We start from the raw sequence: 17,957 nt of genomic DNA, 5'->3' as shown, positions 1-17,957 counted from the left end.
GTTTTTTACTGCACACTGACTTTTCCGAGCGGCTCTCAGGTTGAGAGACGGAGGACGAACGCGGCTCCCCAGCTGACTGGCCCAGCAGGACACCAGGGGATTAAAGGCACAAGCACATATAAGAAGACCTGGATAAAGGGTGTTAGTGAGGATCTTAGTAAACAGGATCTTCACTAGGTACCGGGTGAGTGAGATATAATATAAGTAAATGATCAGAATATGATCTTATAGTACACTCTGGAAGCGCTATCCTATTTTTTTATATATTGCTCCCTAATGGGGTTGTTTGTTTGGCATAACTCCATGTTTTCAGAGTCTCTTGATAGTAGACAGTGGACAAAGTGTCCCTCGGCTAGGACTCCCTAGTTCATATGTAAACTGTATGGAAGTGTAACGTCAATTGTTCAATCTCCCTGCAGCATTACCACAGGTCAAATTATGTATTACACAGTGCCCATTCAACTTTATGGGATTTGTGTGCAATGCAGAAAAGTACAAGTACTCCAGAGCAATAAAAGCCTTCCGTGACTGTTCTCCACCCTAGAGTCAGTCTTTATTATCTCACAATTCTCTACCAGAATATATAAAAAATAGGTTTTGTAAATTGAACAACCTTTTTTAATCCAATACCATTGTATAGTATAACTATGTCACTGGTTGAAGACATTTAGGTGCCCCAGCTGTCATATTTTTCTATGGTGCTGCTGCCTCTACGGGTCATGATGATCATAAAGTACTGTAGCTGGAATATTAGTCTATACAGTGAAAGAGCAGACATAGCCACAACCGGTCTTATGAGTTTTCCTGTACCTGGGGCTTATGTGACAGTGACAAAGTATGGTGTAAAAAATATATAGAAAATAATGAAGTCCCTGAATGGCCTTTTCTCACCCTTGGGGGGCAGCAATCATTACTGTAGCACTAGCACTCCAATCGATCCAACTAGGCATGTCATTTATCAAAAGTCAATATAAATGACGTTGGACATAAATATAAAATGTATTTTTGGTTTTCATTGTATGACTACAAGAAGAACAAGCTAGAACTTAAAGAGTATTTTATTTTTTGCTCTATTTTTTACGAGCTTGAAGCCTCATAAGTCAAAAAATTTAATTTGTAAAAAGAAAGTTGTGTTGGTAACTTTAAAAATCATGCCGATAGTCAAAAAAAAATAAAAAAGTCATAGCTGTTAAACTAAATTGCACTAAAAATTGCCAAATTATGTTTGCTCTGGGAGGCCCAAAATAATTTGAGCATGAAATAGTTAACAAGCGATTTGCTGTGGTGCTTTGTAAAATGAAGTACATGAATAATTAAAACATTAGTAAAAAATATGTACATTATGTCTGCACAAACTGTGCTCATAACTAAATCTGGTATAATGAACATGGGAAGTTGAAGACAATAGATGCAACCTAAATAAAAGAGTTATCAAGGATTAGAAATAAAGATGGCAGTCTTCTTGCACAACAGCACCACGCCTGTTCATCGGTTGTGTCTGATATTGCAGCTTGGCTCTATTGAAGTGAATGAGGATGAGCTGCAATAATACACACGGCCTGTGATAAGGTGTGGCACTGTTTCTTTTAAGAAAGAAGCCATGTTTTTCCAATTTTTGGCAACCTGTTAGCAAAGTTTTGTCTCCTAGATTTCTAGTAAGAGGTCATAATTTTTATTTAAAGTCTCAGCTCCTCGGAGTGTATCATAAAGGAAGAAGTATTATTAAAATCAACATTTTTGTATCTGTATTACAAAAAAAGAAATTTGCATTGAAAAAAAGGGTATCAAAATGCAAAGTGTGAACTGGGCCTTAATAAGGACTATTGTTGAGTGAACTAAACCAGAAAAAGCCCATATCAGATCAAACGTTAGAAATTTGGTTCAGCGTAAGCCCAAACCAAGCTTTTAGAAAAATTGTACCAGATTTGGCCTCTACTGGTTTGGTTCACTCAACACTAGTCCTGCACGCTGGTGTATAACACTATGTAAGGACTCGTTTAGACTAATGTAATTTTTCACTGCTAGCAGCGAACAGAATGTGCTTCTTTTAGGAACCAATTGGATACTATAGAAGCGTTCACATGAGAGAATGTTAGATGCGCGAAACAGCGGGCACCTAATAAAGATAGGACATACGAGTGCAGGTCACATGTAGCTCAGTGGTGCGCACAAATCCTAAAACCTTTTCTATCTTTGCTGCGTGCTGCGCAGGACTTTACATTGACTCCTATTAGGAGCTGGATAGTGCACAGTGTGCCCCTGCAATTGTGTGAACGGGCTACTTCAAGTAGCTGGAAGCAGCCCATTCATGAGATCTTCGCAGCGCTGTTAGGGCGCCCACCCACTGGCGATTTTTTTTCCTTTGCGTTTTTTCTCAAGAGCAATTGGTTTTGAATGTACTCCTGTCCACTGGCGTTCTTTTTTTCAGTCCGTTGCAATTTTTAACATAGGAACTGTCAGTTGCATATGTGTCCTTATTTTTCTCTTAATGCACCCATGAATGTCAATGTAAATTAACGGAAAAAGCCGCGAAAATGCCGCGAAAATGCCGCGAAAAAGCCGCAAAAAATGCGCCGAAAACGCTGCGTTTTTCACGCACGAAAATCGCAAACGCCAGTGGGTGGGCGCCCTAAGAATGAAAAAAAATAAATCTTGTTATTTGTACAGCGCCAACTTATTCCGCAGTGCTTTCAGGTAATTTTTTTTATTACACCCACCAAGCTGGGTACTCATTTAACTGACCTCGGAAGGATGGAAGGCTGAGTTGACCTTGAGCTGGCTACCTGAATTTTGCAGGGATTGAACTTGCAACCTTCAGGTTGGTGTGAGAGCTTACACTCTGCGCCACACGAGGCTCTGCTCTTAGCAGTGATCTTTGCAGTGCTGCTAGCAGCGCGAAAGTTACATTTGTCTGAATGAGCCCTGAGAACCATAAAAGCTATGAATAACACTTTCAGAGTGTTATACAAGGCTTTAATGGCTCTTAAGACAGTATTACACAAAGGATTTAGTGGTTTTGGTGAAGTGTTTGATCTAATTCAAACTGAAAAAAACTTTTTGCAAAAGTTTGGAGAATCGACGAAACTGAACTTTTGAAAAGTTTCCTTTAGAGATGAGCGAACGTACTCATCCGAGCTTGATACTCGTTCGAGTATTAGCGTGTTCGAGATGCTCGTTACTCGAGACGAGTACCACGCGATGTTCGAGTTACTTTCACTTTCATCTCTGAGACGTTAGCGCGCTTTTCTGGCCAATAGAAAGACAGGGAAGGCATTACAACTTCCCCCTGCGATGTTCAAGCCCTATACCACCCCCCTGCAGTGAGTGGCTGGCGAGATCAGGTGTCATCCGAGTAAATAAATTGGCCCCTCCCGCGGCTCGCCACAGATGCGTTCTGACAGAGATCAGGGACAGTGCTGCTGGTGCCGGAGCTGCTATAGGGAGAGCGTTAGGAGTTATTTTAGGCTTCAAGAACCCCAACGGTCCTTCTTAGGGCCACAACTAACTGTGCGCAGTAGTGTGGAGGCTGCTTTTTGCAGTGTTGCACTTTTTTTTTTTTTTTGTATATCGGCCGTGCAGAGCATTGCGTCCTGCAGTAATTTAACATTGTCCAGGGCCAGTAGTGGTGAGGCAGGGACAGAAGACATATTTAGTGTATATAGGCAGTGGGCCTTTCCAAAAACATTTGGGAAAAAAAATCTATTTGGGCTGCCTGTGACCGTCCTCAGTGTACTGGGTCTCTGCTGGGGGTAGTTGTCCTAATTCATACGCAGTCAGCTAAGTGTTACAGCAGGCTTGCGCAAAATTCTTTCCTGCCTCTGTGTTGCCTCTTACATCACCGCTGTATTCCTGTCCACAAGTGTACTGGGTCTCTGCTGGGGGTAGTTGTCCTAATTCATACGCAGCCAGCTAAGTGTTACAGCAGGCTTGCGCAAAATTCTTTCCTGCCTCTGTGTTGCCTCTTACATCACCGCTGTATTCCTGTCCACAAGTGTACTGGTCTCTGCTGGGGGTACTTGTCCTAATTCATACGCAGCCAGCTAAGTGTTACAGCAGGCTTGCGCAAAATTCTTTTCTGCCTCTGTGTTGCCTCTTACATCACCGCTGTATTCCTGTCCACAATTGTACTGGGTCTCTGCTGGGGGTAGTTGTCCTAATTCATACGCAGCCAGCTAAGTGTTAGAGCTGACATGCGCAAAATTCTTTCCTGCCTCTGTGTTGCCTCTTACATCACCGCTGTATTCCTGTCCACAAGTGTACTGGGTCTCTGCTGGGGGTAGTTGTCCTAATTCATACGCAGCCAGCTAAGTGTTACAGCAGGCTTGCACAAAATTCTTTCCTGCCTTTGCCGTGCGTTCCGTAACCGAAGTCAGCCTCCAACCACAGGCCAATAAGCGGCGCATTTAATTACAGCATTCTGTTTCTGCACTACTGGTAATACAGCATGCTGAGGGGTAGGGGTAGGCCTAGTGGACGTGGACGTGGGCAAGGACGCGGAGGCCCAAGTCAGGGTGTGGGCACAGGCCAAGCCAGTGTGGTGGCCAGGGGTAGAGGCAAGGCCAGACCAAATAATCCACCAACTGTTTCCCAAAGCGCCCCCTCGCGCCATGCCACCCTGCAGAGGCCAAGGTGCTCTACGGTGTGGTAGTTTTTCACAGAGACGCCTGATGACCGACGAACAGTGGTGTGCAACCTTTGTCGTGCCAAGATCAGCTGGGGAGCCACCACCACCAGCATGCGCAGGCATATGATGGCCAAGCACCCCACAAGGTGGGACTAAGGCCGTTCACCGCCTCCGGTTTGCACCACTGCCTCTCTCCCTGTGCCCCAACCTGCTACTGAGATCCAACCCCCCTCTGAGGACACAGGCACGAGTGCCTACCAGCCTGCACCCACACCCTCACCTCCGCTGTCCTCGGCCCCATCCAGCAATGTCTCTCAGCGCAGCGTCCAGACGTCGCTAGCGCAACTGTTTGAGCGCAAGCGCAAGTACGCCGCCACGCACCCGCACGCTCAAGCGTTAAACATGCACATAGCCAAATTGATCAGCCTGGAGATGCTGCCGTATAGGCTTGTGGAAACGGAGGCTTTCAAAAGCATGATGGCGGCGGCGGCCCCGCGCTACTCGGTTCCCAGTCGCCACTACTTTTCCCGATGTGCCGTCCCAGCCCTGCACGACCCTGTCTCCCGCAACATTGTACGCGCCCTCACCAACGCGGTTACTGCCAAGGTCCACTTAACAACGGACACGTGGACAAGCACAGGCGGGCAGGGCCACTATATCTCCCTGATGGCACATTGGGTGAATTTAGTGGAGACTGGCACAGAGTCAGAGCCTGGGACCGCTCACGTCCTACCCACCCCCAGAATTGCGGGCCCCAGCTCGGTGCTGGTATCTGCGGCGGTGTATGCTTCCTCCACTAAACCCTCCTCCTCTTCCTCCTCCTCCTCCTCCAACGCAACCTCTGTCTCGCAATCAAGATGTGTCAGCAGCAGCACGTCGCCAGCAGTCGGTGTCGCGCGGCGTGGCAGCACAGCGGTGGGCAAGCGTCAGCAGGTCATGCTGAAACTACTCAGCTTAGGAGAGAAGAGGCACACGGCCCACGAACTGCTGCAGGGTCTGACAGAGCAGACCGACCGCTGGCTTTCGCCGCTGAGCCTCCAACCGGGCATAGTCATGTGTGACAACGGCCGTAACCTGGTGGCGGCTCTGCAGCTCGGCAGCCTCACGCACGTGCCATGCCTGGCCCATGTCTTTAATTTCGTGGTTCAGCGCTTTCTGAAAAGCTACCCACACTTGTCATACCTGCTTGGAAAGGTGAGCCGGGTCAGCGCACATTTCCGCAACTCCAAGACGGACGCTGCCACCCTGCGGACCCTGCAACATCGGTTTAATCTGCCAGTGCACCGACTGCTGTGCGACGTGCCCACACGGTGGAACTCTACGCTCCACATGTTGGCCAGACTCTATGAGCAGCGTAGAGCTATAGTGGAATACCAACTCCAACATGGGCGGCGTAGTGGGAGTCAGCCTCCTCAATTCTTTACAGAAGAGTGGGCCTGGTTGGCAGCCATCTGCCAGGTCCTTGGAAACTTTGAGGAGTCTACCCAGATGGTGAGCGGGGATGCTGCAATCATTAGCGTCACCATTCCTCTGCTATGCCTCTTGAGAAGTTCCCTGCAAAACATAAAGGCAGATGCTTTGCGCTTGGAAACGGAGGCGGGGGAAGACAGTATGTCACTGGATAGTCAGAGCACCCTCATGTCTATATCTCAGCGCGTTGAGGAGGAGGGGGAGGAGCATGAGGAGGAGGGGGAAGAGACAGCTTGGCCCACTACTGAGGGTACCCATGCTGCTTGCCTGTCATCCTTTCAGCGTGTATGGCCAGAGGAGGAGGAGGAGGAGGATCCTGAAAGTGATCTTCCTAGTGAGGACAGCCATGTGTTGCGTACAGGTACCCTGGCACACATGGCTGACTTCATGTTAGGATGCCTTTCTCGAGACCCTCGCGTTACACGCATTCTGGCCACTACGGATTACTGGGTGTACACACTGCTCGACCCACGGTATAAGGAGAACCTTTCCACTCTCATACCCGAAGAGGAAAGGGGTTCGAGAGTGATGCTATACCACAGGACCCTGGCGGACAAACTGATGGTAACATTCCCATACGACAGCGCTAGTGGCAGAAGGTGCAGTTCCGAGGGCCAGGTAGCAGGGGAGGCGCAGAGATCAGGCAGCATGTACAGCACAGGCAGGGGAACATTCTCCAAGGCCTTTGCCAGCTTTATGGCTCCCCAGCAAGACTGTGTCACCACTCCCCAGTCAAGGCTGAGTTGGCGGGAGCACTGTAAAAGGATGGTGAGGGAGTACGTAGCCGATCGCATGACCGTCCTCGGTGACGCCTCTGCCCCCTACAACTACTGGGTGTCGAAGCTAGACACGTGGCCTGAACTCACGCTGTATGCCCTGGAGGTGCTTGCTTGTCCTGCGGCTAGCGTCTTGTCAGAGAGGGTGTTTAGTGCAGCTGGGGGAATCATCACGGATAAGCGTACCCGCCTGTCAACCGACAGTGCCGACAGGCTTACACTCATCAAGATGAACAAACCTGGAGTTCCCCAGACTTCTCTTCTCCACCAGCGGACAGCAGCGATACCTAAGCAATACGTAGGCTGCACCCGCGGATGGAAGCATCATTCTCTATTACCATCAAAAACGGGGACCTTTTTGCTTCATCAATCTGTGTATTCTATTCATCCTCCTCCTCCTGCTCCTCCACCTGAAACCTCACGTAATCACGCCGAACGGGCAATTTTTCTTAGGCCCACAAGGCTCAGTCATATAATTTTTCTAAACAATTTTTATACGTTTCAATGCTCATTAAAGCATTGAAACTTTCACCTGAACCAATTTTAATTTTAACTGGGCTGCCTCCAGGCCTAGTTAACAATTAAGCCACATTAACCAAAGCGATTAATGGGTTTCACCTGCCCTCTTGGTTGGGCATGGGCAATTTTTCTGACGTACATTAGTACTGTTGGTACACCAATTTTTTGGGGCCCTCGCCTACAGTGTAATCCAATTAATTTTTTGCCCACCTGCATTAAAGCTGACGGTACATCAGCTGTGATGGGCAATGCAATGGGATATATTTATGTACCGCCGGTGGCTTCCTGGCACCCACCCATGCTGTGGGTCCACAGGGAGTTGTAACTGCATGTGTCCACTTCTAAAGAACCCCAGCCTGACTGGGGCATGCAGTGTGGGCCGAAGCCCACCTGCATTTAATCGGACGTTACCTCAGCTGTGATGGGCACTGCAATGGGATACATTTATGTATAGCCGGTGGGTTCCACACGGAATTCCCATTGCGGAGTTGTACCTGCCTGTGACTATTTATAAAAAAACACGGTCTGACTGGGGCATGCAGACACCTTGACAGAATGAATAGTGTGTGGCACATAGGTTCCCCATTGCTATGCCCACGTGTGCAGCTCCTGATGGCGGTGGCACAGGATTATATTTCTCATTGCTTCTGTACAGCATTGTGGGCTATCGCCCAGCCCCTTTTAAAGAGGGTCGCTGCCTAGCCGTGCCAACCCTCTGTAGTGTGTGCCTGCGGTTCCTCCTCATGGCAGACGCACTTATAAATAGACATGAGGGTGCTGTGGCATGAGGGCAGCTGAAGGCTGCGCAGGGACAGTTTGGTGTGCGCTGTGGACACTGGGTCGTGCGGGGGGGGTTGGGCAGCATGTAACCCAGGAGAAGTGGCAGCGGAGTGTCATGCAGGCAGTGATTGTGCTTTGTTGGAGGTAGTGTGGTGCTTAGCTAAGGTATGCATTGCTAATGAGGGCTTTTTAGAAGTAAAAGTTGTTGGGAGGGGGGGGGGCCACTCTTGCCGCTATTGTGGCTTAATAGTGGGACCTGGGAACTTGAGATGCAGCCCAACATGTAGCCCCTCGCCTGCGCTATCCGTTGCTGTGTCGTTCCCATCACTTTCTTGAATTGCCCAGATTTTCACAAATGAAAGCCTTAGCGAGCATCGGCGATATATAAAAATGCTCGGGTCGCCCATTGACTTCAATGGGGTTCGTTACTCGAAACGAACCCTCGAGCATTGCGATAATTTCGTCCCGAGTAACGAGCACCCGAGCATTTTGGTGCTCGCTCATCTCTAGTTTCCTTTTTACTAATAGGACTGATAAGAGGAGAGTATAGAAGATTGTTATTTTGCAAGCAGGCAGCATGAGAAGTGTCCCCTTGATTTAAATGGGAGTCAATTCCATAATCTATGCAGTGGTGATTTTTTTCTATGAGTGGACTTACAGAAGAGAAATTGTCAGAGTGTCATTTGGCCTTCATTTGAGCAGTATGTCTTGTTAGACCTTTTGTTTGATTTTACTGAAAAATATTGTTTTCAGTACAAGGGGATACTACGTGGTATGCATTTTTTTTATCATTTGAGCCAATGGGTGTCTGTTAATTGCATATCTTGTAGCTATACTCTGCATGTCGAGAGATTTTTTTTTATGTTTTGCTTTTGCTCATAGTATTGAATTATCCAGGATCTTGGATGAAGGCCATTTTAGAAATTTTGTTTCAGTCAAATATTCAGCATAATCTGTTTGTTCTTTAGTAAGCAAAATGCACAAAATGTTCAGCATTAATCATCAGCATATTTACACTTGGCCTTTACTTAGCAAATAGTCCTTAAGGTCTTAACTTTAGAAAGTAACTTTTGCTAATTAATCTCCAGTTCATTGTGGAGATCGGTCTGGTTTTCTGTTGTCTTTAGTATTGAAGTTACTTTCATTACGGGCATTTATAAACATTCTGCAAATGTGTCTTGAATACCAAATGCAATTACACTTTAATTGTGAAATCCATAATCACAACTGTGGTTTCAAACAATGTTAGATAAAGACGAATGCCGTATATTCACTACAAATCATTATAATAACAGCCAAGAAATGAAGAACTTTTTGAGTAATTTGGTTTAAGGTTTCTCAAGACAGTAAGCTAATACTTGTGTTTTCAAGGTTCCACATATCTTTACTACATTGTAAACACCAAAAAATAATAATTATATATATATATATATTAGTGTGTGCATGTCATGAACTAGCAGCAGCATATCCCACCACTGTCACCAATTTGTCACATATCAGACTTTTCCAAAGCACATGACATGGGCAAAATTGCAAGGGATTAATCTACTTCCACTCCCTCAACACTGCATTGATTGTATGATGCCCAACAAATCACAAGCCAACACAGTCATACATGTCCCAAAATATAATAGTCAGTGGCGCTGGCATGTATTATAAAGCAGGTCAGATGGCTAGGTTATGGTAAATACTAATGCACATTGGACACACATTGAATGCCAGCCTTGAAGTGGTTAGCACTATATCAGGGATTATCGGTTCTATAGCACAACTCATGGAGCAATGTGTACTGGAGAAAGGAGTATGCAGAAAGGGTTAAAAACCCGCTGTGACTAACAGCTGACAACCCGACCTTTGTCCTATCTTTTTCAGGTGCATATGAACGCTTCTATAGGAATCCATTGGTTCTTTTAGAAGCTTTTGTTTTTCACAAACCTAAAACACAGTTGTTTGACTGAGCCCTTAACCCCTTGAGTGGCAGGTTTCTTACCACCCTATCAGACCCACCAGGGCAGGTTTTCTAAATGGGCTAATCATTTAATTTCAAATAATTTTCCAGTCGTGTTCCAAGAGCCATAACTTTTTCATTTTTGCATTGACACAGCCATATATGGGCTTGTTTTTTGCGAGACAAGTTGTACTTTTTGATGGCATCATTTTTGGGTATATATAATGTATTGCATAACTTTTGTAAAAAAAATTGTAGGGAGATTAGGGAAAAAAAGAAATTCTGCCATTTATTTTTTGGATTTCATTTTTATGGCGCTCAGCGTGTAGAATAAATAAGGTGATAACATTATTCTCTGAGTCAACATGATTCCGGCTATACCAAGTTTATACAGTTTTTTTTTATATCTTGCTATTTTTGTACATTTAAAACATTTTTTTCTCAAAGGTTTGCTTTTGTGTCGCCACATTCTAAGAGCCATATTAATTTTTTGCCATTGCCAAATGGCCTTTTTTTGAGGGATGAACTCTAGTAAAATGTTGATTGCTTTTTATTCCATTTTTTCTAGGGACAAGATTAACAAAATCTGTAATTCTGGCATGTTTTTTATTTTTATTTTTCACTGCATTCTCTGAGCAGTATAAATAATGTATTAAAGTAATTCTATGATTATGCGAATACCAAATTGAAATAGTTTTTTTTCTTTTTTGCTTCTTTTTCACAGTTTAAAAAAAAGTAATAAAAGTTTAAATCACCCTCTTTTTCCCATATCTATAATAAAAAATCTAAATCATAAATGAAAAATACGTATGTAGTATCGCTGCATCCGAATGCTAGAAATGCACTTTCAGTCACCCTGTCTCCCAGAAAAAATGCAACAAAAAGCGATCAAAAAGTTGTATGTATTCCAAATTAGTACCAAAGGAAAATACAGTACATCTCGCAAAAAATGAGCCCTTGCTCAAGTACGCCGACGGAAAAATTTAAAAGGTTATTCGCGCAGAAGATGCAGCAGAATATAATTTTAAAAAAGTAAATGTCTTTGAAAACAAACACAAGTGTTACAGCAAAGAAAAAAACTATACAAGTTTGGTAGGGTAGTAATCGTACTGACTCATAGAATAAAGTTATCATATCATTTTTGTTGCAGTTTGTGTGCCGTAGAAACAAGATGCACTGAAAGATGGTGAAACGTCTCGTTCCACAAAAAAACAAGCCTTCATGCAGCGACGTCGATGAATAAATAAAGGAGTTATGATTTTTTAAACGGAGGGATAAAAAAAGGGTCTGCGTCATTAAAGGGTTAAATAATGTACTAACTTCCTTCTCTGGGTCATTATGACCCTGGGATACCACATGTGTGATTTTGTTTTTAATTTTTTACAAAGTAAAGGGAGAACAGTGCTTTTATTTTTTTTCATAATTTTTTAAACTCTTTTTAAATTTTTGTCCCTTTAGGAGACTTCCACAAAGACCCATCAGGACCCCCTGATCACATTACAGGGGTCCGATGGTGTCAGCCCTTTATATGCTGCAAGGGGATAGACCGCGGCATGTAAAGGGATAACGCAGAGGTTTTCTCTGATCTCTGCTGTGTAAGAGCTGGTGCCTGGCTATCCTCTGACAGCCAAGCACCAGCTTTCCCTGCCACAGAGCCAATCGGCCGGCTTGTGACAAACCGATGGTCTCCGTAGCGATCTGTAAACAAAGCAGTGCAGGAGTTTGAAAATAGAAGCGGGAAGTTGCCAACAGATTGGTAACATCTTTCTGCTTCTCTTTTCAAAGTCCTGCACTGCTCTGTGTGGGTCTGTGCAGGCTGAGCACACTGCCACAGCTTATGGCATTGTGCTCTGCAGGTCCCATAGTAAAACACAGCCCGGAAATCTTCCGGGCGATATCACTATGGGCAGTGGAGCTCATCCCAGAAAATTTCTCGGCGTGCTACTCAAGGAGTTAATGGGGGAAAAAAGAATACCAGACCTTTCACCAGCTAGATTTGCTTAGATCCAAGTGTGAAGAGAGACACGGAAATATTTTGACAGTCCTTGCAAAGTCTGATTGAAACTCCAGGGAGTCTGACAATGTTCTTTGGTTGGTATCGTATTTTTATAAGGTTCTAACAACACGCTGTTCAAGGTCTATTATGCTTGGGACCCACGCTTTTAAAAATCAGAGCCATTCTTGCTTTGGTAATCTCAGACTATTCATGCATTACATGGAAGCTCATTTACCTGAACAGTAGTGCTGTATTTGTTTGTGGCTTCCTAAGAAACCCTAATGAACTCCAAAATTGTTTGATTGCTTTAGAAAACGCTCTTCTTTTGCTGAATTTGTGGTTGTCTGAATTCCTCAACGTTCAATTATGTCTCTATATTCTGTATATAATCAAAGAAGACCGTAGTCAAAAAACTTTCCTATGCTAATATCTCTTTTTAATAGCCCTTTTTAGAACATATACAATAGTGTTAAAAAATAGCAGGGAATTTGGAAAAGCAAATAAAGCGCAAAATCATTATAATCATTTATGTTTCCATAAAAGCAAATACACTAAAAAATACTACACATTCAATTCAAAATCAAAATAATAATTAACAATTTGTGTTAATTCATCCTTTAAAGAAAGTAAAAAAAAAGAACTTTTGGCTGTTCAAAAAATAGCAGTGAGGGACATAGCTTGGCTGTTAGAGTGAATGGCTCCCTGAGTGTAGAGCCCCTAAATCACCATGGCCTAACTTTTTACAGCTACATGGGCCTTACCCACTGCTCAAGCATTCAGGATGCCACAGAGGGGGAAGTGGGCATTTGCCAAACCAGAAAATCCTATTAATTTCCATTTCTCCCCCAGTCCCTGGAGCAGAACCAAGATGGCATGGCCAGAAGTTCAAGGGGCAGATCTCCAGCATCGGAGTCTATGGAGCACTTGCCTGAGCATATGGATTTCATGGAGCAGCGGTGTAGGAACAGCCCCAACCCTTCAAATAGAAAGGGCTTTCTTCCAAGCCACAGTTTCAATTGCTTTTTCACCGCATAGTTTGGACGGAGGTCCTGTGGAAATCATGTGGGAGCTTCCTCGACAACAACATCATTGTATTCACGGCCACATGACAGCAACGGCCTCTTCTCTTTCCGCTAGCCCATCAGATAAAAGGCTGACACTGGACGCTTCAGAGAAGCAATCCAGTGCAAAGGTAAGTGATAAATTACTTCCAAATGCTACATCCTCATCTTTGGAGGACATTTTTGACGATGTTTTTGTAACTGACGCATCTGTTACTGATACCACTATGAGAGCCATGCTGAAAGATTTGCAAATTTGTCTACTATCTAACTTTGCTCAGCTTATCCAACCTATTAATTCACTTATTACTGAAGCAGAGAACAATATCAACCATGTGGAAACTAAAAGGACAGAATTTGCAACCTCACATAATTCCCTTGATGATGCGCATTACACCATAGAATCAGAACTAGATAGATTTAGAGCTGAAGTAGCTGATTTGGAAGACAGGTCACTCCACAACAACATTGAATATCGATGGCTTCCAGAAATTATTGCTGCCTGATACAATATTTGCTAAATCTTGCAAATCTTGCAATCTGCTGCCCAGATGCTCATTGGCAGGACTTTATAATACATAAGGCACATAGACTTCCTTGCTCCAAACATTTGGCAGACCATATACGAAGAGATGTTTTGCCCCATGTCCACTTCTTTCTACTGGAGGCTGCCAGGGTAACAAGCCAAATACCTGTGCCATACCAATCATTGTCCTTGTATGTAGACCAACTGTGGCTACTTTAGCAGAAAGACAACAGCTACTCATTGTTACTATATCACTTGGGGACAACAAAATCCCATATAATCCCATCTCTGTATGTCTTCTGATTACCAACAAGACCAACTTAGTTGTCAAATCTCGGTAAGGGATTTCTGCCTCCTTCAACAATGGAACTTATATGTTTCCCTACCTACTAAGGACTCCAATCAGCTTCCTCAGCAACTGGAATCTGTGAAATCTCATAAATCTCATAAACACATTCATTGTTAACCGATAAGCTTGCCTGGCTGGTGTATTACAATGGAAAATTGATTATTCTGAAACACTTGAGAACATATACCCACACAAGTCCTAAAGCTCTGGAAGAACTGTCACATTTGTTTTTTAATCACAGCTATGTGAAGGATTGTTTGCTCATAATGCTGTACTTTTCAATATTTTTTTGCTTTTTTCCTCTCTTGTCGCATTACCAGGTACATCTATTGGTCAATTTTGCACATGGTGGACACTCCTATGATGACAACTCTGTAAAATTTTGACTGCATGAAATGCTACTTAACTATGCTCTATTTTCTAATTATTAATTATCGTGACTAGGTAGGATCATTAACCCCTAATTAGGCCTTATTCAAATCGCACGACTTTGTAGCGCTACAAAAACACATGTATATGAAGCCCATGGTTTCCAATGGGTTCTTTCAGGCTACAAAACATCTGTCATGTGAATGAACCTATTGGAAGCCATGGGGTTCACATACATGCAATTTTGTAGTGCTACAAAATCACACGATTTTGTAGCCCGTGTGAGTAAGGCCTAACATGGCCTATTTGGGGCATAAGTAGGCAACAATTTTTGGTGGATTTTCATCTCCATTTTTCTGCAGGTTGGTATGATTACAATGATACTAAAATTCTTATATATTTTTTTTTTTAGGTTTTTCCACTTTTTCGCAATAAAACCCCTTTTTTTTTAAGAAGTTATTATTTTTTTCTAAATCGCTGCTTTCAAAATCCTAAGAACTTTTTCATTTTTCCATGGATGGAGCTCTGTAAGGGTTTTTTTGCGTAATGAGCTGTAGTTATTTATTGGTACTGTTTGGGGGTACTTACGGCTTTTTTGATCACTTTTATTGCAATTTTTTGGGAGGCAAAATGAAAAAAATAGGCATTTTGCCTCAGTGTTTCTTTTCGCTTTTTGCTGTGCAGGATAGAACGCGTGTTCAATTTATTGTACATGTTGTTATGGACACGGCGATACCAAATATGTGGGATTTTAATTTTTTACGGTTCTTTAAGGCTAATATGGGAAAAAGCATTTTTTACAATTTTTTTAACATTTTTCTTTTTTTACATTATTTTTAGCTTTTTTCTACACTTTTTATGTCCCCGTAGGCGACTTGGACAATAGTAGCTTTGATCGCTATGATAAAGAATTACAGGATTTCTATCCTGCAATGCCTTACTGCTTGTATCACTGATCATAGGCACTGACAATGCAGGATGCCTGTAGCTGGCGTCCTGTTGCCATGGCAACCAGTCGACCCCCTCAATTACAACGCGGGGGTTTGATGACGTCACAGAGGCAGCGCTCTCTCTGTAAACCCTTTGCATGCCCCGATCTACATAGATGGAGGCAGGGAAAGGGTTAACAGCCAGGATCGCTGACCCAATACACCCCCGGATCTGCTCTGATCTCGTGCTATCCACAGGGCGTAATTGTATGCCCTGTTGCATTAAGTTCCAGGAAGCCAGGATGCACAGTTTCTCACAGTTTCCTGTGGTGGAAAGGGGTTAACTATTAAAAGGATGGGGGCGGAGCCTGACCGCGGAGTGTGATGGCTGCATAGAGAAAGCGCTCCTTCACACCTGCGCAGATTACCGACACATTCAGCAGCGATTCTTACACAGGATGGCAAAATTCAGTAAGGAGAAAGGAGGAGAACACTTAGGGACACCCCGTCCAGTCCGATGTCAGTCGGACATGCAAAGATACCTGAAGAAACGGAGCTCTCCCCACACTTTAGGCAAGATGACGCCGGCGGCAGTAGCAATACACAGCATGGCTCGCGAAGAGGAGACTCATTCAGAAGCAGAGGAGGATGAGTCTCTTTCAAGGAACTTTATGAAAGTGCTGCTATCCAAGACCATGAGCCCGGTCCTAGCCAACTTGTCAGAGATCAAAGAAGAGGTGAGACATATGGGGAGGCGAGTGGAGGAGCTACAGGGAGCGTCTGCCACAGTTACTACACATGCAATTGGACTTGCAGGCATAATTAAGAAACACTCACAACTCAATAAAATGCTTCTAAGGCAAGAAGATTTAGAAAATCGTAATCGGCGTAATAATATACGCATAAAGGGCCTGCCAGAATCCTGGGCAGCAGAAGTCCTTAACAAAGTTGCTATGGAGATATTCACCGACCTCCTTGGCTCAGATAGAGCCACATCAATTTCTATAGAACGGATTCATAGGGCGTTACGACCCCAACCAGCCACAACAGAACCGCCCAGAAACATTGTATGCAAGCTCTTAGCTTTCCCTGACGCAGTTGCCATACTAGATGCCGCCAGAAAATGCAGGAGCATCCAATACGATGGAGATACAATTCAATTATTTCAGGACTTATCACCATCTACGCTTGCCAAACGTAGAATGGTACGACCTCTCCTGGAAGCTTTAAGATCTAAAAATATTTAATATGCGTGGTTATTTCTGTTTGGCCTAGGTATAACTGTAATGGAAACCCAATATATCTATATTGGGTTGTGGACCTTTGTAGTGGACAGGGAACCTGTTTTTATTCTGCATAATAAATGACAGTACTTTTCCATTCTTTGCCTTCTGTTCTGATACAAATATAGATATATGTTCTTACATGTATGCAATATTTCTACTTCCTTTAATGAAACTTCTATTCCCTAAACTCTGCTGACAAGATAATATTTAACATGAACACGCTATATTTTTCCATCTGTTTTGTAACTTTAGAAGAAGTAAAAATCAGACATAGATAACCGCAACTTAGGGCAAGTACCGCTTTTAGATACCGCAATAATAACCCAAGCAATTTTACTGGAAACGTATGCAAATAACATGGGAGATTTAGGCAATTACTAATTCATGATGTAACCTCCAATCATATCGGCCGGTCTACACGTGGGACAACCCACTCGTCTCTCCCTGCCTTCTCCAGACTGCTACCACGTGACGAGCAATAACAGATGACCGGATGAAGGAAGACGCTTATCCAATAATCAGACAATACTAGAGACAATATCTATGTAGCCTTTGGCCTGCCCCAAAAGGGCAGATATGTTAAACTTTATAAAAGAGGCTGCAGGCCCGCCAATAAACAGGAAGTTTTCAGATACTGAACTGCTTTCAGTGTGATTACTTCAGACAGTGCGCACTGTCTCCCAACCTTCAATCATTCAATCTGGAAGGGTGTGAACATTCCAATTTATCAAGTCGTTGGATACAAAGGAAATCCACGACACACAGAGGATCTTCAGAGCAGCTGGCAAAATCTGGGCTTAGACCCTATCGAGTTACCCAACTGGCTACCCCTACAGGAGCTCCCGGCCCTTCCATGCCTCACTGCTCCCGAAAACTGGCTTACCGTAAGCCACTCCAAGTCTCCCAAAAGTAAACAAAAGAAAAACAACAGAGAGGAGGAAACATCCGGAGACACCTGAAACTTAAGGCTGAACTCAGGACTGTTATTTTTCTCAGGTTGCCCCACTATGGGATGTTAGCTCGTATTAGATTCTTTGAGACTTTGGGATGTCCTTCAAGTTGGCTATCCGCCTGGACATACCATTCCTACCCCATCGTCTCCCACTAGATTGGGACCTGGAGTCTAATACTCCTGCTTAGTATTGTTAAGATGCTTTTACATAATTCCATTCTGTTATAACAAGTGTCTGTTTGTGCCTCTCTGATCAGGCGAAACTACTAAAGATATAGGTGCTTACTGCTCCTTTTCCGCTCCCCACCCATACAGATAGGGCCTCGACCTCCCGGGAGCTTACCCATATTTCGCGACACAAAGAGCCATTTG

This window comes from Eleutherodactylus coqui, chromosome 6 (assembly GCF_035609145.1).
Source record: "Eleutherodactylus coqui strain aEleCoq1 chromosome 6, aEleCoq1.hap1, whole genome shotgun sequence".
Taxonomy (NCBI): domain Eukaryota; kingdom Metazoa; phylum Chordata; class Amphibia; order Anura; family Eleutherodactylidae; genus Eleutherodactylus; species Eleutherodactylus coqui.
This window is presented reverse-complemented; position numbering follows the sequence as displayed.